Source organism: Macaca mulatta, chromosome 8 (assembly GCF_049350105.2).
Source record: "Macaca mulatta isolate MMU2019108-1 chromosome 8, T2T-MMU8v2.0, whole genome shotgun sequence".
NCBI lineage: Eukaryota > Metazoa > Chordata > Mammalia > Primates > Cercopithecidae > Macaca > Macaca mulatta.
The window spans coordinates 73,478,686-73,500,106 of NC_133413.1; the positions used below are offsets into that span (position 1 = coordinate 73,478,686).

The 21,421-nt window shown below is 40.4% G+C and overlaps 1 protein-coding gene and 2 pseudogenes across 4 annotated transcripts in view; 2 read left to right on the forward strand and 1 right to left on the reverse strand.

The window, feature by feature from the left end:
- The window catches only part of NKAIN3 (sodium/potassium transporting ATPase interacting 3), a 731,409-nt gene that overhangs the window by 581,216 nt on the left and 128,772 nt on the right, over positions 1 to 21,421 (forward strand). The window lies entirely within an intron of this gene.
- Positions 8,399 to 9,346, reverse strand: LOC144330648 (SRSF protein kinase 2 pseudogene; annotated as a pseudogene).
- Positions 9,540 to 10,693, forward strand: LOC707847 (SRSF protein kinase 2 pseudogene; annotated as a pseudogene).

Genomic DNA, 21,421 nt, shown 5'->3' on the forward strand with positions numbered 1-21,421 from the left:
CAAACACACTTGTAAGAGGTGCCTGAAGACGTTGTTTGGGAGGTCTCACCCAGTCAGGAGAAATGTGATCTAGTACCCGCTTAAAGAAGCAGTCTGGCTGCTTTTCGATAGAGGAGCGTGCTGTGTTGGGGATCTCTTCATCCTCCAATCAGACTGGGAACCCCAAGGCCCACAGGCTGGACTGGCTAAGATGCTTGAACAGCCAAGGTAGTGGCATGCCCCACCCCCAGGGCACTGCATCCCAAGGAGAGATCAGAGCTCTGTCCATACCATATGTGCAGGTTGAGGTAGCTGGAGGCCCAGCTGGAAGGTCTCACCCAGTGAGGGGGAATGGATTGAGGTCCCGCTTACAGAAGCAATCTGGCCACATTCTGGCAAAGCAGCTATGCTGCACTGGGGAAACTATTCCTCATCCAGACCATTTGGACGCTCCAAAGTCCACAGGCTGAAACAGCTGAGTCAACCAAACAGCAGAGATGGCAGCCTGCCCCTCCCCTCAGGGCCCCATTTCTTCTCAGGCAGGCACCCTGTTACTGCAGGCTGGCTGAAATTCCAAGCCAGTGGGTCTTGTCTTCTGAGGTGCCATGGAAGTGGGACCCACAGACCAATGCTGCTTCGCTTCTTGGATTCAGCCCCCTTCCTAGGAGTATGTACGGACACCATGCATTGCCCGGGCTGCAGACACCTTTGTTGGGGATCCCAGGACTGGAGTATGTAAAGTTCCTGGATCTTGGTGCATGCCTGAGCAGCTTCTCTGCCAAGACTCCACACAGCTCTTTGTGTTGGACCCAAGGCCCTGGTGGTGTGGGCTCATGAGGGGATCTCCTGATTCGCAGGTTGCAAAGATCTGTGGGAGAAGCCTGGTTTCCCAGGGTTGCACAATCACTCACTGCTTCCTTTGGCTGGGGGTAGGGATTCCCTTGGCTCTGTGTCACACCCAGGTGGGCCATCACCCTACCCTGCTTTTCTTCCTTCTCCATGATTCGGGTTGTTTCCCCGATCAATCCCAATGTGGATAGCTCGATAATTCAGTTGAAGGTGCTGTATCCACTCACCCCAGTTCATAACCAAGTCTTATCACTTGTTAATCTCCTAAGTAACCCAGATGTATCTACTTTATTCTACTTTGACCACCACAACCTTAGGCCAAGCTGTCATCTTCTTGTCTGGGCTGCTGCACCAGCCATCCTATCTATTCTTAGTAACCCAGTTAACTTTTTCTATACTCTTACTTCAAGTGAACAACAACAAAAAAAAACCTTCATAGAAGTAACCTAGTTACATTTAACCAAATTAAATAAAAAGCATTTTAACCAAAACCAAATAAATATATACATATATGTGTGTGTATGCTTAAATTGCTTCAAAGATAATGAGCTCTTATGTTGCTATAGTTCCCTATATTCTTTATAGTAAATCCTACAAGATTTGCTCACTTTTTGATACCAACCCCCAGTACTAAACAAGCTATTTGTGGGTCTCACGCTACTAGATTTTCATGTAGAGGATAGTGTATGTGTCCTAGGTAGTGGTCATAGATATTGCTTCCAATGTTGCTGATTTCAGTAGGATAAAGAAGATATAGCCCAGTAAATGGAAGGGCAAAGGAGAATAAAATTTTTAATAGCTTTGCTCTCTTAGTGCTTTGTCTGTAAGAATCACTGTTGCAGTTGACATTCGTTGCCATTTTGCTTTTTCATTTTGAATTGTGGAGCCAGACTGTGTCTCTGTGTTGAGGGGAGGAGAAGGAATGACCTCAGAAATGTCAGAATTATTACTAATGGCAGCCTTTAAGCTTGGATAGGTGGGCAACAGTGCTCGATCAATCTGCTTAAATGCTGACTGTAGAGAAGGGACCTGAAACAATAATGGGAAGCTATTTAAAATTCGGAAGAGGCAAAATACGTGATAGGATAGATGTGGCTTATTTTCAAGTACAGGCCATGTGGTATGGTAGCAGCAGATGCCTAAGGAATAAGGGCAGCGTCTGAGCAGAGCTAAATGTAACCTCACTTCTGTCATTTCCTACTTGTGACATTGGGCAGGGTCCACAATCCCTCTGAGCCATCACCTTTCTTGCATGTAAAATGAAATCATACCACCCACTCAAGGGGCTGTTGAGAAGATTAATGAGATTGTGTATACAAAATTCCAGCCACCATAGATGCCAGTTTGCTTTTTCTCCCTTGCTTCTGTTTTAACATTGCAGATAATTTACACTAACAGGTGATCAAGGACTAGACCTAAGGCTCCTTCCAAGAGACTAGCCCACCTCACAGACCTTGAAGAGAGAGTGTAATTCACTTCAGCGGACTTGCTCCCACTTATTCCTGCTAAACAAATTCCTGGAGAGGTTTGAATAGACATTGGAGACAGTCAGTGGTACTTATCCTTATGCAGTGCTGTCAGATGAATTTTTCTATCTGATGCAGATTGGTCCAAGGCCAGCTTCTTGACCTCAGGTTGCAAGTGGTGACTAGGAGCAGTTGTTCGTGACAACTTGTGTTTTTGCACATGGCTCACAACCAAGGGTAAAACAGCCTCCAGACTGTATATCCCAGAAATAAATCTAGGTATTTCTACTCAGACTAATTTTTCTCTAAGGGGACACTGGAGCTTTTCTGGGACTGAGCCACCCATCTGGCCTCATTTCAGGAAAGGCAAAAGGCCTCATGCTGAGTGCTTACTCAACACCTAAGACAGCCAAGGCAAATAGACTTAACGTGCTTGACAACTAATCTACTGGTGGTGACTGCCTCGCTAGATGGCTGTAGAATTCCCAGTCCTCTTCTAGGCTCAGCATAAATTGTGTGCCTCGATCAGTGATGATGTCTCCCGTACGTACTGTGGAGGGTTGTCAAGGCACACATGACAGAATTGGAAACCTCATTATCTGGGGATCCTCAAAGTTCCACTTTAGTTCAATAAGGACACTGGCTGTTATTCAAGAATCGGTCTTAGCCACACACACAAACTATAGTGTCATGACTGAGTAACTCCTTGAGCTGGGTGACAACACCATGAACACAATATACAAAAACAACCTCAATTTTTTATCAGTGCCTCAAAAGCTTCCAGACCCACTAATAATTTTGAATGTCACTAGGGATATGTGTTCTGCATACTATCTACTCCCTCACAACCTGGTGATTCTGGGAACTCAGGGACTTTCCTAGCATCACTTGAAATCACTGAAAGCCAAGGCTAACCCTGGTGCTTTTATCATCACTTCCAGCAGCCTCCCTCAGGTAGGAACACACTGGAGTACAAAAGAAAACAAAATGTACTGTTCCTGACAGAAATCCCAGGACTTTGAAATATTTAGATTTTTTAAGCCCAAAGACCACCTGTCTTCTAGCCTGCTGCCTGAGCTATTGATCTTCTGCCAGGTACATGTATTCATGATCAGTCAAAGATGTCATCCCATGGAGAATTTAATGAAAGAAATCTACAGAAGGGCTCCATCTACCCATCTATTGTCTTTCCTCCTTGTCCAGAGGAGAAGCAAGGATGCACATCTGTGCAGCGAGCACCAGGTGTTAAATAAAATCATTATCTAAAACCAATACCTTCCCATGGACTCCAGGATTGCAGTATTAGCACAAGTGAACTATAATTTATACCAAACAAGGATTCCTGAAAAACATAACTAGCCAGAATCATGAAGAGTGATAAAAGATCTTTTTATTATGGCCACATTGAGTACATATTAGACTGCTCAGACGTTTCTGATCATGATTCCATTAGGCTATTACATAATCTGAATGTTGGGTGATATTGCTATTCTTGCTCTCCTGACTCATCAAAAACTATACAGTGCCAGCCCCACCATGAAGACATCAACCTGATACCCATGTCAGAAAGTATGTGTTTCACTTTACCTTGGCAGAATCTTGGGACACAGAGGTCTGTCTGTGTCCTTTGAACAAGTGGAGTTCTGGATTGGAAACAACCCCAGTTCTCCATCTCGCCCACTGTCTCTAATTCTATACTTTTCACATGTTTTTAATCTGGTAACTCTTTTTGCTTTGTCTTTCAAGTGAAATTTTACCAAGAATCCGTTTGTCGTTGTTTTTGTTTTCCAGTACTGCCATAACAAAGTACTACAAATTAGGTGGCCTAAACAACAGAAATGTATTGTCTCACAGTTCTGGAGGACAGCAGTCTGAGATCAAGGTGTTGGAGGACTGATTCCTGTGGAGGGCTGTGAGGGAGAATTTGTTCCATGGCTTTCTCCTAGTTTCTGTGGTTTGCCAGCAATCTTTGGCTTTTCTTGGTTTGTGAAATCATCACCCTATCTCTGTCTTGTAGTTTCTATGGTGTACTCTGTGTGTCTGTGTGTGTGTCTGTCTCTGTGCTCAAATTGCTCCTTTTTCTAAGGAGTCTAGACATATTGGATTGGGATCCTTCCTAATGACCTCACTTTCATTCGATGTTCTACAAAGACCCTCTTTCATAAGCACCAGAGGTTCGGACTTCCATATTTCGAGGGGAACACACTTCAACCCGTAACAAATCTCTATTATAAAACATAAAAGTGAAGCTGTTTCCCTTAAAATGGGATGGGAAACTAAAGCCCTTTCTCTCTCTTTCATTCGTCCCCCTTTTTCTCTCTTGACATTTCTCTAAAATGCTCTGGGCTACTTAAAACATAGTTTTTAAAATCAGCTCTCCAATAAAAATGATATGCAACAATAAAATATTTTAGCAGTTGTCAGAGGTCTAGTATGAGTTAAGTCTTGCATTTACCAATTTAATATTAACTCCAGTCTTAAGGAACCAGTCTTGTGACTTATTGCACTGCAGAGGGCAACTCCTTTAAAAGAGCACAGGAAGGCTGTGAGGGCCTCAGGTGGGGCAGGGTGGGGGGTGGGGTTTGTAAGGGAACTCTCTCTGAGGATTGTCTCTGTTGAATCTGACTGTATCACTGGAGAGAACAAGGTTTTATCCATCAAACCCTCACTGACAACTCATAAAGTGTTGGTGTCACTTCCTTGGGGAAGCCAAACCTCCTGTGGGCCATTAACACAGACCATCAGAACCTCAATGAGATGCACGGGTGAGCCAAGAACAGATTTATTTACTGGTCCTCTTCTTTCCTCATGCTGCCAGATCCAGTACCTTCCCAATTACAAAACCAGAAAGTCAATTCCAAACTCCCTGCATTTTAATTCCTGAAAAACTCAGCTATTCAGTTACCTGCTACATACACAGAATTTGTCGATTTTGAAAACTGGCAAGACTGAAAAGTATATTGTTCACCTTGGAGCAGCAAAAATCAGGTAGGGAAAACCTGTTAGCTCCAGAAGAGCACCCATTATCAAGGAGGCTCCCACACTCCCAATGTCCCTCTCCTTCACAGTCACATCCTGTGTCTGCATTGCTCTTCAGGCACATTGGTTTCTATTAATTTCTTCATGAAAGCACTGGGGAAGTATCCTTATTTTTTGACTATTGAGAAATCTGTATTAATGCCATTGACAAGGATAGACCAGAAGGGTTCTTCTACCAGAATCCCAGAACACAATCACAAATACCTTTCCAAATGCTTTGCAATCCATCCCAATCATATTAGCAGATAAACTGATTGTCCCATAAATTCTGCTTTAATGAGGCATACGTGTTCCTAAGAAATAATGCAGTAAAAGCCACAAGACTTAGGGAAAAAATGGGTCAGGGGAACAACACTCAAATGCTTCAACAGCAATATTTAAAAATAGAGATCTATTAAAATGATGTAATATATTTATACATATTAGATGGTTAAGAAGTACATATATACTACAATAAATGGGGCATTTTACTTTGAAAAGTATCTGCAGTTTACTTGTGGAAATTCGCAACAGAAGGATTGCAGACTATGAGTTACTGTGAAGTAGAAGAAAAGTTGTCTGAAATTTGACGGAAAATTGTTCCCTAATATTCCCAAATTGTTATGTTCAGGTTGTTTCCTAATATATCAATCATATTGGGACAAATTCACGTTTCAAAGCAAGCATGCTAGCAGAACTGATGGTACTTGAAGCCATATCTTTAATTTACACCATCATCAGAGAAAAAAATCAGACCAGCTTCTTCAAGCACTCCCAGCCTCTACCTTCAGATATCCCTTTCCATATTAATCTTCATTTCCAGCCTTATTTTCAGCACCTGCTGCCCTCTGCTCCCCCAAATCATTCTAAGGCCAGGAAGCAAACCATCTGAGAGATGCAAAGTAACTAACAGTAAACTGTAGAAAAGTCCTCGGAGTGGAAACTGGATTTGGTTCTCCACTTTGTACATACATTTGACTAGCTGGCTACAAAGTTGGTAGCAGAACAACTTCATCAAACTTTTGCAGGGGTTTCAAAAATTGTTAGGTTCATTTCTGGGCTGCCTCCGAAGAAAAGAAACATGCTTGAGATGTTGTTCTGAGCTACTCTCCTCAAAGCTCTCTGGAGTATGTACCTTGGGTTTCTGCTCACTTGCATCTTGATCTTCCCTCCTTTTCTGGAACAAGGCTAATATCCCTGTCTCTTCCTTGCTCATCCTTTGCACTCTGCTCCTGACAATGTAGAATGTACCTCTCTCCGTAGCCTTGCTGGGAGCCATGCCAGGCCACACCCCAGCATATCTTGTTGACTTTGTCAAAGTTCCATTTTCACAAGGCATCTGCTAGAATGCCAGTCCTTCTTGCCTCACAATTAACTCAAATTATTTGCTCGTCTACTCCACCCAAAAGTGCATCTGCCTCGGTGAACCAACAGTAAGATTACTGAACGGGACATTTCTTTTTGGTCATGATTCCGCAAGAGGTTCAATTTTTCAGCCTGCATCATTTTCAGAATATTGTGGGAACTCACTGCATTATTTGAATGGAGTCAATTTAGTAACTGCCTTGTAAAAGAAATGGCATATTCATTCTTTCCAAATAATATAACTGTGATGCTATTTTGTAATTTCTGATTATATTAAGATATTAGCATATTTGTTGCAAATAAACTAAAGTGTTATTTTTATTAGTAGTTTGGCTTTAATTAATGTTTGGTAGTACGAATAATTTTAGAATTAAACCATGAACAGGTTTGAATCAGCAGCCTAATCTTCACATTCTAAAATAACTTTAAATGAATGAGTGCATAAAGAAGGCAGATTCATCTTGATGTGTATGAAGGAGCTGACATAGGCACTTTCTTTGTTTCTTCTTTAGTGTCACATGTGAAACAAATTGACTCTCTTGATATCCATATGGTGCATTTAGGGCTCCAATTGTTTTCTTGCATTATAAATCTGTACTTGTCCTAACTAAATTTCTACTTTCTCCATATTTTATTGACAACAATCTGTTTGAGCTGAGGTTCAGTTTGGCTATTGAGACTGATTGCCAAAAAGTGAATTTGCCACCAGAAATTCAATTATAAAAACAATATTAATAAAACTAGACAGCTGCCCCTCTGTATTTTAAAGCAGTAAAAACATTATTTGGCTTCTCATTTACATGGCAGATCTGATTCATCATGTTAACATAGTTTAACAGAAGAAGAAATATTTCACATAGATAGCAGTGTGCAAAGCAGTCACTTCTAGAAAGAACATAATTTTTTTAAAAAGAAAATACAATATGGAATCAATGAATGGAATCATAACAATGACATTTACAGTATCACATAGAAAATTATGATTCTTTGTAAGTAAAACAAAGTGAAAATTAAAATGCACTTATATTTAAAATTAAAAAGATTAAAGAAACTGGCTTCTTGGAAAGAGCATCATATATTTAAAAACTAAAATAAAGAGTGCAATTAAAAATAATTCAAAACATTTTCAGGGACAAAAAAAGGAAATATTTAACATTTATTATAATACTTGAGTTTTCCTTCCTTCATGAAAAGAGTGCTGAAAATCATTTTTAAAAATTTTAGTTCTAAATAAAATAGATTCAAGAGTTTTTAAAGTTCACTGAAAATTGCTTTGGAATTGGAGAAAATAACATTTAATGATTTATAGCTTTTAGGAGAGATAGGATACAAGTCAATGACTTGAAGAAATGGAAAGAATGAAGACTCAGGAAATAACACAGAGAATGAAAAAGATAAGAATATTCCACAGAGAAGTTAGAAAATATAAGTGTAGTTTTGGGGACTCCGATTAGGCCAAATGGCATTAGAGTTTGTTTTTTACAAAAACTCTAAAAGGAGCTTAAAATGGTTTATTTTTCCACAATGCAGGAGTGATAAGACACAGTTGTAAGTGTTTTAAGTGTCTGTGTGTGTGTGTATGCATATATGTGTGTGCATGTGTATGCATATATATTTTGGTATGTAACCACACGTGTTCATGCAAGGATATGCCTGGGTATGCATGTGCATATTTATGTGTATAAACACTATGGTGACTCTAAATGCTTTGATCCTCTGTATCATATATTTCTCAAGTTAAGAAAAGGGTATTCGCCATCCTGCTCATTGGAAGGTGCAGCTGAGGTGATGTTTTCTTCTATTATTTTCCTTTCAGCTTCTTGCTCCAATTCTTCTATCTCCTGCAGGCGTTTTTCCAATAACTCAGCCTGCCTCTTCTGTTTATTTTTCAGTTTTTTCTTTTTGTTTTTTAGATATTTTGCCCATAGGTTTCTTCTGCGGAGCCGTACTCAGTGCAGACCCTGAAGGAGGCGGAATACCTGCTTTCTGCCACTCAGTGGTCTCAGCTGCCGTTCTTCTCACATATGCATCATCCATACACATCAAGATGTTTTGCGGCTTTATGTCAGGATGAATAATCTTGGTCTTACTGTGTAAATCTAACCCTTGAAGGAACCATCGAATGATTCTCTTCACACAACGTACTGGGAGACCTTGATAGTTGGACTTGATGATCCACTTGAGGAGATGGTGGCCAAGCACTTCAAAGACCATGCACACGTGTATCCCATTCACGCCTGAAATCTTGAAGCCGTCAATGAGCTGGATCACCATGTCTTTCTTTGGGTCACTGGGATCACTTTCCTGAACACATTTGAGCAATTTTATTTCATCCTAGGCTGTGTCTGTATAATGCCGAGCACTTTTGACAACTTTCATTGCAACAAATCTTTTTCCCTACATATCCCAACACAGCCAGACAGTAGAGAAGTGCCCCCGACCAAGCTTTCTAATAACATGATACCAGCCATTGACGAGGCCTGCAATTTTCACTGGATGATAGCCACCTTTGCAGTAGTCCGCAGGGTCCTCTTGCTCCTCATCATCTGATCCAGGATCTCCTCCTTTGGCTCTGGTGGTGTGGGATCTGCCAAAATTGGCGGTGGCTGTGCTGCTGGTGGCGGGGAAGGAGGAGGAACTAATGGAGCTTTCTGTTGAGGCTCCGGATTTTTTGGGTGTTTCTCTCTTTTCGGCCTCCGCTTTTGGGCCTAAATGGGAAGCACTATCCTGGAGCTCATTCCAACGCGGCGGAAGCGGGCCTAGGGGCTTCGCGAAGGCGGCGGCTAAGCGTGAGGGTGAGGAGACCCGCCGGGCTGTGGCTTCCACTGGCTCAAACGGCCGGGAGGAGGTAAGAACTGCGCCTGCGCCGCCGCCGCCGCCGCCGCCGCCGCTCTGGCAGACCGTGAATACGGCCCAGAGGTGAAACTAAAAACAACAGGATTAGAGGCAGCGGCCGAGGCAGAGACCGCAAAGGGAAATGGTGAAGCTGAGGACCAGGAAGAGAAAGAAGACCCTGAGAAAGAAAACATTGAAAAAGAAGATGATGTAGATCAGCAACTTGCGAACATAGACCCGAGGTGGATAGAATCACCTAAAACCAATGGCCATCTTGAAAATGGCCCATTCTCACTGGAGCAGCAACTGGACGATGAAGAGGATAATGAAGAAGACTGCCCAAATCCTTAGGAATATAATCTTGATGAGCCAAATGCAGAAAGTGATTACACATAAAGCAGCTCCTATGAACAATTCAACAGTGAATTGCCAAATGGACGGCATAAAATTCCCGAGTCACAGTTTCCAGAGTTTTCCACCCAGTTGTTCTCTGGATCCTTAGAACCTGTGGCCTGCGGCTCTGTGCTTTCTGAGGGATCACCACTTACTGAGCAAAGGGAAAGCAGTCCGTCCCATGACAAAAGCAGGACGGTTTCAGCCTGCAGTACTGGGGATTTGCCAAAAGCCAAAACCCAGGAGGCTGACTTGTTGGTGAACCCCCTGGATCCACGAAATGCTGATAAAATTAGAGTAGAAATTGCTGACCTGGGAAATGCTTGTTGGGTGCATAAACACTTCACGGAAAACATCCAGATGCGTCAGCACCGTTCCGTAGAGGTTTTAATAGGAACGGGATACAGCACCCCTGCGGACATCTGGAGCACGGCATGTATGGCATTTGAGCTGGCAATGGGCGATTATTTGTTTGAACCACATTCTGGGGAAGACTATTCCAGAGACGAAGATCACATAGCATTGATCATTGAACTGCGGGGGAAAGTCCCTCGAAAATACGCTATGTTGGGGAAATGTTTCAAGGAGTTTTTCACCAGAAAAGGAGAACTGCGACATGACCATGCCGAAGCCCTGATGCCCTTTTGATGTACTTGTGGAGAAGTATGGCTGGCCCCATGAAGATACTGCACAGTTTACAGATTTCCTGATCCCGATGTTAGAGATGGTTCCCGAAAAAACGAGCCTCAGCTGGCTAATGCCTTCGGCATCCTTGGTTGAATTCTTAGCACATTCTACCAATATTGCATTCTGAGCTAGCAAATGTTCCCAGCGCATTGGACCTAAACGGTGACTCTCATTCTTTAACAGGATTGCAAGTGAACTGGCTTCACCCTCAGACCTTTGTTTTGCTTTGAAGTACTGTTGTTTGACATTTTGCTTTTTGTGCACTGTGATCCTGGGGAAGGGTAGTCTTTTGTCTTCACCTTAGTAGTTTACTGACCATTTTCTTCTGGAAACAATAACATGTCTGTAAGCATTGTTTCTTGTGTTGTGTGGCATTCAAATGTGTGTGTGTGTGTGTGTGTGTGTGTGTGTGTGTTTTAATGAGAAATACTTTCCCCTTTGTGTTTTGGCATGGTTTGTAACCATGAAAAAAAAAATTTAGCTGAATACTATATAATTTACAATCTTAAAAAATTATCAAGTTGGAACCAAGAAATGGCAAGGAAATGTGCAATGTTATCTTCTGGCAAAGGGACATCATTCCTGTATTATAGTATAAGTGTAATCACACCCTGTAAATGTTACTTTCCATTAAACATGGGAGGGGGGCTCAAATTTCAAAAAAGCTACCAAATCTTGAGTGCTATGTAGCCTACGTCACATAGCCGACTTTAACTGCTCCAAGGAGTTGTGCAAACTTTTCATTCCATAACAGTCCTTTCGTATTTGATTTTAAACAAAGTGACTCCGGGGTTTTTTTTTTCTTTTCTGTTTTTTGTTGTTGTTTTTTTTTTATTTTTTATTATTATTATACTTTAAGTTCTAGGGTACATGTGCATAACATGCAGGTTTGTTATATATGTATACTTGTGCCATGTTGCTGTGCTGCATCCATCAACTCGTCAGCACCCATCAACTGGTCATTTACATCAGGTATAACTCCCAATGCAATCCCTCCCCCCTCCCCCCTCTCCCCTCCCCATGATAGGCCCCGGTGTGTGATGTTCCCCTTCCCAAGTCCAAGCAATCTCATTGTTCAGTTCCCACCTATGAGTGAGAACATGCGGTGTTTGGTTTTCTGTTCTTGTGATAGTTTGCTAAGAATGATGGTTTCCAGCTGCATCCATGTCCCTACAAAGGACACAAACTCATCCTTTTTTATGGCTGCATAGTATTCCATGGTGTATATGTGCCACATTTTCTTAATCCAGTCTGTCACTGATGGACATTTGGGTTGATTCCAAGTCTTTGCTATTGTGAATAGTGCCGCAATAAACATACATGTGCATGTGTCTTTATAGCAGCATGATTTATAATCCTTTGGGTATATACCCAGTAATGGGATGGCTGGGTCATATGGTACATCTAGTTCTAGATCCTTGAGGAATTGCCACACTGTTTTCCATAATGGTTGAACTAGTTTACAATCCCACCAACAGTGTAAAAGTGTTCCTATTTCTCCACATCCTCTCCATCACCTGTTGTTTCCTGACTTTTTAATGATTGCCATTCTAACTGGTGTGAGATGGTATCTCATTGTGGTTTTGATTTGCATTTCTCTGATGACCAGTGATGATGAGCATTTTTTCATGTGTCTGTTGGCTGTATGAATGTCTTCTTTTGAGAAATGTCTGTTCATATCCTTTGCCCACTTTTTGATGGGGTTGTTTGTTTTTTTCTTGTAAATTTGTTTGAGTTCTTTGTAGGTTCTGGATATTAGCCCTTGGTCAGATGAGTAGATTGTAAAAATTTTCTCCCATTCTGTAGGTTGCCTGTTCACTCTGATGGTAGTTTCTTTTGCTGTGCAGAAGCTCTTTAGTTTAATGAGATCCCATTTGTCAATTTTGGCTTTTGCTGCCGTTGCTTTTGGTGTTTTAGACATGAAGTCTTTGCCCATGCCTATGTCCTGAATGGTACTACCTAGGTTTTCCTCTAGGGTTTTTTATGGTATTAGGTCTAACATTTAAGTCTCTAATCCATCTGGAATTAATTTTTGTATAAGGAGTAAGGAAAGGATCCAGTTTCAGCTTTCTACTTATGGCTAGCCAATTTTCCCAGCACCGTTTATTAAATAGGGAATCCTTTCCCCATTTCTTGTTTCTCTCAGGTTTGTCAAAGATCAGATGGCTGTAGATGTGTGGTATTATTTCTGAGGACTCTGTTCTGTTCCATTGGTCTATATCTCTGTTTTGGTACCAGTACCATGCTGTTTTGGTTACTGTAGCCTTGTAGTATAGTTTGAAGTCAGGTAGCGTGATGCCTCCAGCTTTGTTCTTTTGACTTAGGATTGTCTTGGAGATGCGGGCTCTTTTTTGGTTCCATATGAACTTTAAAGCAGTTTTTTCCAATTCTGTGAAGAAACTCGTTGGTAGCTTGATGGGGATGGCATTGAATCTATAAATAACCTTGGGCAGTATGGCCATTTTCACGATATTGATTCTTCCTATCCATGAGCATGGTATGTTCTTCCATTTGTTTGTGTCCTCTTTTATTTCACTGGTGACTCCAGGTTGTAAGATACCATTCTCTATATGGCACTTTAAAGGAAGAAAAGATATGCTTCTCATTCTAAAATATGCATTATAATTTAGCAGTCCCATTTGTATTTTTGCATATTTTTAAAAGTATTTTTAAAGAAAAATGTAAAATGTAAAGACTTAGTACCATATCATATTGCCTCCTCTGGGCACTGTAAGTTAAGCTCTACATAGATTAAATATGAAAAGAGAAGCGTGTTCATTGTGTGGAATTAAAAAATACATATATTTTTGGAAAAACATGATCATGCTTGTCTAGAACACAAGGTATGATATATACAATTTGCAGTGCAATGGGCAGAATACTCCTCACAGCTCAAAGGTAACAGTGATCACATTCATTCCATAGGTAGCTTTATGTGTGGCTACAACAAATTTTAGTAGCTTTTTTATTGTCTTTCCATGAAATGACGTTGAGAAAATTATTTTCCCTTTGCAGGTTGCACAGTTTTGTTTATGCATTTCCTTAAAATTAATTGTAGAATCCAAGACACAAACCACAGTAGGCAATGCATTTTTAGAATGTAATACATAGAGGTATATTTAGCCTCTTTTAGAAGTCAGTGGATTGAATGTCTTTTTATTTTAAATTTTACATACATTAAGGTGCCTCATTTTTTTACTTTGTCCATTAACATTTATTCATGTGCCTTTGCAATAACTAGATTGTGAAAAGCTAACAAGTGTTGTAACAATAATCCATTTTTGAGGTGCTTGCAGTTGTCTTAAAAATTAAAGTGTTGGCCGGGTGTGGTGGCTCATACCTGTAATCCCAGTATTTTGGAAGGCCGAGGCGGTGTATCATGAGACTAGGAGAGCGAGACCATCCTGACTAACATGGTGAAACCCCATCTCTACTATAAATACAAAAACTTAGCCAGGCGTGGTGGTGGGCACCTGTAGTCCCAGCTACTTGGTGAGGCTGAGGCAGGAGAATGGCGTGAACCCGGGAAGTGGAGCCTGCAGTGAGCCGAGATCGCGCCACTGCGCTCCAGCCTGGGCGACACAGAGAGACTCCGTCTTAAAAATAAATAAATAAATAAATAAATAAATAAATAAATAAATAAATAGTTTTGTTTTGTTTTGTTTCCAGGAAAAAAAAAAAAAAAAAAAAAAAAAAGAAAAGAAAAGAGTAAAGAGAGAGTAACCATAGGCTCTCTATTTTTTTTGTTTTCAAGCAGGCAGAACACCCGAATGATTAAAACATGACTTTAGAGTCATACGCACCTGGGTTACAATTCTGACATTTCACTTTGACATCATATCAGGCAATTTCATTAATCTTCCCATGTCTCAATTTCTTCTTTATAAATTGAAAATAGTAGTAACTTCTTCATAAGACTGTTTTAAGGATTGAATGAAATCATGTATAAAGCCCTCAACATAGTGCCTTAGCACAGTGTATAATCAATACATGATATTCACTGTAATTATTTTTACTGATACATGTACCAGGAATGAAACCAAAAAAAAGACACACCAGCAAGTCCAGCAAAAAAAAAAAAAAAAATGGAAGACAGGAGGAGAGAATTGAGAATTGATTGACCAATATCTGTCATAGTTCAAAAGACTTATGCAAGAGGAACCAAAAGCCTCCACTAATCCATGTCTGCTCTCTTCTCAGCAAGACTGTGACTACACAGTCAACTCAGAGGATGGGAATAGTGAGGTTCCACAATAAATTTCATACTAAAACGCACTGCCCGGTAGCAGAAACATTAGCTGATAATGATGAATACAATAGCCTAGCATTTAACCGAGATATTTAAAGCAGCACATGACATTTTCATAACTACCCTTCACTAGCAGTCTAAAAACAAAGAATAAAAAGCTTCTCTTTGATCAAACCATGTTCCAAAATGAAATAAATCCCTTGGTTTTATGTGTATGAGTATATTTACCCTGAAAATCTATACATATATTCACAAATACATGCACAGAGCAACGTAGTACATGTAGCTGTGTAAGAATAAATGGCTTTAAAACATATCAGCAAATCAACAACTGAATCATTAAACTGACAGGAAACCTTGTTCAAGATTCCCATGTCATTCTGCAAAGAATGTACTGGATCTGACTAGAATGCATTAAGAGACCAGGGTGTTTGGAGTTTGAAAAACATCTTTAAAGGAAAAGAAAGAGAAGTATGATTGTTAGAAAAGGAAGCAGATGTTCTCACCAGAATAAAAAATCAAATTATGAACACTTGAGCTTTACAACAGCTTTAAATAAGCCTCTGTGGTGAGGCATAAGAACTTTAAACTTTAATGAAAGCAAAAATCATTTCATCATACTGATGATATAGAGTATTTCTTTTTCTTTTCATGTTTTCTTCTTTATTCTTAGTTCTTTTCCATTTTTTTATTCCTTGTGACCTGGTATTTGCTTCTGTTATAAATTAGGACTGTGCTAGCAAAAGGAAATGGACCAAGGAGGCATTTATCTGAATAATTCAGGCAGAAACAATTTATACTTGAAGTAGCAAGAAGTTTTAGACAAAGGAGAATTTTTGCTTGGATTAACCCTCGACCTGGTTCAACTTCAGACATAAAATAATGATGATACCCGTGGTGCTGTAACTTTGATTCATCCAGTGTACTGAACAGTTTGCCCGTTGCTTTGGGACCCTGTTGTGATAATGCCAGCATTATCATGCATGTGAATGCTTACTTTTGAACACCATTACTCAATTCTCATATCCTGAAAAACTTAGTGAGGGAAAACTGCATGCATTCAACATTTATAAACGCTGATAAGCTCAGTTTCTAAATACTGGCATGAGTGTGGACTGGAAGGGCTGTCATCGGAGGCCCTGCCTTATGAGAACATCATGCCTAGTATTTCGACAACCTGCCGATAGACAGCAAGTGATGGATCTACAGCAGGATGAAGACTTCTGAATTAGCATTCAGGCCTTTCTCTCCGCTCACAGTGGAGACAGGAGAAAAGGAAAAAAAAAGAAGGATTAGATCTTTTCTCCTTGCCCCTGTAGTTTTCTTCCGACAGTAGACCTCTATTGATGGGAATGGACCTGATACGCAGAATAAGAGAGTGGGGTGTGCCTTTGTTGGCATGTTGTCTGAAATGACCTCAGCAAAGAATGCTGTGGAAAAGAAATGGTGATTCTAAAGAAAAGGCATTTGTAACTTTTTAAAATAGATTTTACTTTAACTTCTGGAATAGATGTGCTGAACGTGCAGGTTTGTTATACAGGTATGCATGTGCCATGGTGGTTTCCTGCACCTATCAACCCCCTCATCTAGGTTTTAAGCCCCGCATGCATTAGGTATTTGTCCTAATGCTCTCCCTCCCCTTACCCCTCACCCCCCTCCCTGACATGCGCAGGTGTGTCATGTTTCCCTCCCTGTGTCCATGTGTTCTCATTGTTCAACTCCCACTTATGAGTGAGAACATGCAGTGTTTGGTTTTCTGTTCCTGTGTTAGTTTTCTTTTAAAATATTTGAAAGATGAAATATTAAGAGAAAAGAAAATTATTTTATGGAGATGTTTCTCCAATAGGCAAATTAGTTTAGAAGGAAAATTAATGACATCTAATCAGAGAAATCAACTCAGTGGACTGCATCAAATCGGCTCTCAGTGCAGCTAAAGCAAAGCAGGCAGAAAAAGGCAGAGAAGCAGCTTCTTGGGTCTGGGTCTACTTGTACCAGCGGCCCCTTGCTGGGGTAGATGGGGCTCCCAGGACTTGCCTCGGCACTGTCAGCCCTCTTTTTTTTTGGAGACAGCGTTTCTCTCTGTCACCCAGGCTGGAGTGCAGTGGCACGATCTCGGTCACTGCAAGCTCGCCTCCCGGGTTCATGCCATTCTGCCATTCTCCTGCCTCAGCCTCCCAAGTGGCTGGGATTGCAGGCACCTGCCACCATGCCCAGCTAATTTTTTTGTATTTTTAGTAGAGACGGGGTTTCACTGTCTTAGCCAGGATGGTCTCGATTTCCTGACCTCGTGATCTACCCGCCTCAGCCTCCCAAAGTGCTGGGATTACAGGTGTGAGCCACCACCCCGGCCCCAGCCCCCTTTCTTTGAGGCTTTTGGATGTGGACTGAGCCACTCCAGGCTTCTCTTCTTCACCAGCTTGCAGATGACCTATTGTGGGACTTTGCCTTATAATCGTGTGAGCCAAGTCTCCCTAATAAACTCTCTTTTGTATATACATTTATCCTATTGGGTCCGTCCCTCTGGAGAACTCTGGGTAATACAAGGACTTTTAAAGAAATAGATGTGCATTAGAGATGAGAAAGAATGGAAATCACTAAATGAAGCCATTTACTCTTACTGTTTAGCTTTGGAAAAGTAGTTCAAGGAAAAAGTTTTAGATTTCTCTTCTTTAGCACAACAAAGATCATATTAGGAAAACCGGACTCAGACTGACTTTTTCAACCTTATTGAGATAACATTGACAAACAAAAATTGTATATATTCAAGGTTACAATGTGATGTTTTGATATATGTACACACTATGAAATGACTGGCACACTTAAGCTATTAACACATCTAGGCCAGGTGCAGTGGCTCAGAACTGTAACTCCAGCACTTTGGGAGGCCAAAGCAGGTGGATCACCTGAGGTCAAGAGTTTGAGACCAGCCTGGCCAACATGGTGAAATCCCAACTCTACTAAAAATACAAAATTTTAGCCAGACATGGTGGTGTGCACCTGTAACCCCAGCTATTCAGGAGGCTGAGGCAGGAGAATTGTTTGAACCCAGGAGGTAGAGGTTGCAGTGGGCCAAGATCATGCCACTGCACTCCAGCCTGGGTAACAGAGCAAGACTCTGTCAAAAAAAAAAAAAAAAAAAAAAAAAAATCCATTCCCTCACATAGTTACCATTAGTGTGTGTGTGTGTGATGAGAACACTTAAGATCTACTCTCTTGGCAAATTTCAAATGGACAATATTAACTGTAGTCAACATGCTATACATTAGGTCTCCAGAGCTTATTCATTTTATAACTGCAGGGGGGCTGCAAACAGCTGAAGTCAGGGCATGGGATGCCCTTCTAGGGGCCAAGTCCAAGGGATAATGTGGCAGGAGAGGACTTTGGGCTTTGGGAAGGAAGCAGACCATGAAACAGTTGAAGGTGGGAGAACGTGCCTATAGAATCCCTCCCTTAACTTTTCATATCTTCAGTAAAATTGCCATTTTCACCAGTTTACTTGTGGGAAATGATGAGGAATCAGAGATCTAACCAATCTAGAATACCTCAGCTATGCTTTATTTAGGGAGGCAAATTAATTTAGAAGGGAAATTAATAATACTTAACTTTCAAAAAATATAAGTGGAATCCACATAGGAATTTAAAACATAGTCATGCATTGCATAAGGACATTTTGGTTAATGACAAACCACATATGCAATGGTGGTTCCATGATATTATACTGCTGTATTTCACTTTTCTATGTTTAGATAAGTTTTGATACACAAATACTTACCATTGTGCTCCATCTGCCTACAGTATTCAGTACAGTAACTTGCTGTACACGCTTGTAGCCTAGAAGAAATAGCTTATGCCATATAGCCTAGGTGTATAGTTGGTGACACCATCTAGTTTTGTGTAAGTACACTTCATGTTGCCTACACAGCGAAAATCACCTGATGATGCCATTGTCAGAAGGTATGCCTATTGTTTAGCAATGAATGACTAGAGCATATTTGTATCTGCAAACTCAGGACAAAGAACTCTGTGGTGACATTAGTGCAAGGAATTTGCTGAAGTCTTGGGGAGTACTTAGGACTAGTATTCATTTTGAGCCAAGTATTCTAAACTTCTGAGAGATAAGGAGATCCCAGTGACATCTAGGGTATGTAAAGCTCATGCACAACAGCTGAGGTCTCCTCACAGCAGTACGGCTGAAAGTGCAAATGCAGGGGCATCCAACTGGACTCACTGTTCAGGTCCCCTCCTGCCCAAGCATTACTAGACCTCACTGCAGTTTTTAAGCATTGTGTTACCACTGTGTAATTTTGTTTTTTTAAATGAATAAGAAAGACACAACTCTGCCAAATGGCATTGTGAACAGAAGGGCTATTTCTCAGAGGGTAAGGAGTAAGTCCACATATGCCCTCAGTCAAGAGAAAGTGAAAAGAATTTTCAACTCAGAATTTCATATCCAGCCAAATTAAGTTTCATAAGCAAAGGAGAAATAAAATCCTTTACAGACAAGCAAATGCTGAGAGATTTCATTACCACCAGGCCTGCTCTGCAAGAGCTCCTGAAAGCACTAAATAGGGAAAGGAAAAACTGGTACCAGCCACTGCAAAAACATACCAAAATATGAAGATCAATGACACTTTGAAGAAACTGCATCAACTCATGTACAAAATAACTAAATAGCATCATGATGACAGGATCAAATTCACACATAACAATACTAACCTTAAATGTAAAAGACGCAGACTGGCAAATTGGATAAGGAGTTAAGATCAATTGGTGTGTTGTATTCAGAAGACCCATCCTGTGTGCTGACACACATAGGCTCAAAATAAAGAGATGGAGGAAAAGTTGCTAAGCAAATGGAAAGCAAAAAAGCAGAAATTGCAATCATAGTCTCTGACAAAACAGACTTTAAAGCAACAAAGACCAAAAAAGACAAGGAAGGGCATTACATAATGGTAAAGGGAACAATTCAACAAGAAGAGCTAACTATTCTAAATATACACGCACCCAATAAAGAAGCACCCAGATTCACAAAACAAGTTCTTAGGGACCTACAAAGAGACTTAGACTCCCACACTATAATATTGGGAGATTTTGACACCCCACTGTCAGTATTAGATCAAAGAGACAGAAAATTAACAAAGACATTCGGGACTTGAACTCAGCTCTGGATCAAGTGGATCTAGTAGATATCTCAGAACGCTGTACCCCAAAACAACAGAATATACATTCTTCTCAGTGCCACATGGCACTTATTCTAAAATTGACCATATAATTGGAAGTAAAACACTCCTCACGAAATGTAAAGAAACCGAAATCATAACAGGATCTCAGACCACAGTGTAATCAAATTAGAACTCAGGAATAAGAAACTTACTCAAAACCACACAATTACATGGAAACTGAACAACCTGCTCCTGAATGACTCCTGGGTAAATAATGAAATTAAGGCAGACATCAAGAAGTTCTTTGACATGAACGAGAACAAAAAGACAATATACCAGAAGCTCTGGGTTACAGCTAAAGCAGTGTTAACAGGGAAATTTATAGCACTAAATGCCCACATCAGAAAGGTAGAAATATCTCAGATTGACACCCAGACATCACAACTAAAAGAGCTAGTGAGGCAAGAGCAAACAAAACCAAAAGCTAGCAGAAGACAATAAATAACTAAGATCAGAGAAGAATTGAAGGAGATAGAGACACGAAAAACCCTCCAAAAAAATCAACGAACCCAGGAGGTGTTTTTTTGAAAAATCTAACAAAATAGATAAGCCACTAGCTAGACTAATAAAGAAGAAAGAGAAGAATCAAATAGACACAATAAAAAATGATAAAGAGGATTTCACCACTGACCCCAAAGAAATATAAACTACCATCAGATAATATTATAAACACGTCTATGCAAACAAACTAGACAATCTAGAAGAAATGATAGATTCCTGGACGCATACACCCTACCAAGACTAAACCAGGAAAAAGTTGAATCCCTGAATAGACCAATAACAAGCTCTGAAATTGAAGCAGTAATTAATAGCCTACCAACCAAAAAAATCCCAGGACCAGAAGGATTCACAGCTGAATTCTACCAGAAATATAAAAGGGAGCTGGTACTGTTCCTTCTGAAACTATTCTAAACAATTGAAAAGGAGGGACTCCTCCCTAAATCATTTTATGAAGCCAGCATCATCCTGATACCAAAACAGGGAAGAGACACATCAAAAAAGGAAAACTTCAGGCAAATATCCCTGATGAACGTCAATGCAAAAATCCTCAATAAAATACTGGCAAACTGAATCCAGCAGCACATTAAAAAACGTATCCAACACCATGAAGTTGGCTTCATCCCTGGGATGCAAGGTTGGTTGAACATATGCAAATCAATAAACGTAATCCATCACATAAACAGAACCAAAGGCAAAAAACACATGATTATCTCAATAGATGCAGAAAAGTCCTTTGATAAAATTCAACATCACTTCATGGTAAAAACTCTCAATAAACTAGGTACTGATAGAATATATCTCAAAATAATTAGAGCTATTTATAACAAACGCACAGACAATATCATATTGAATGGACA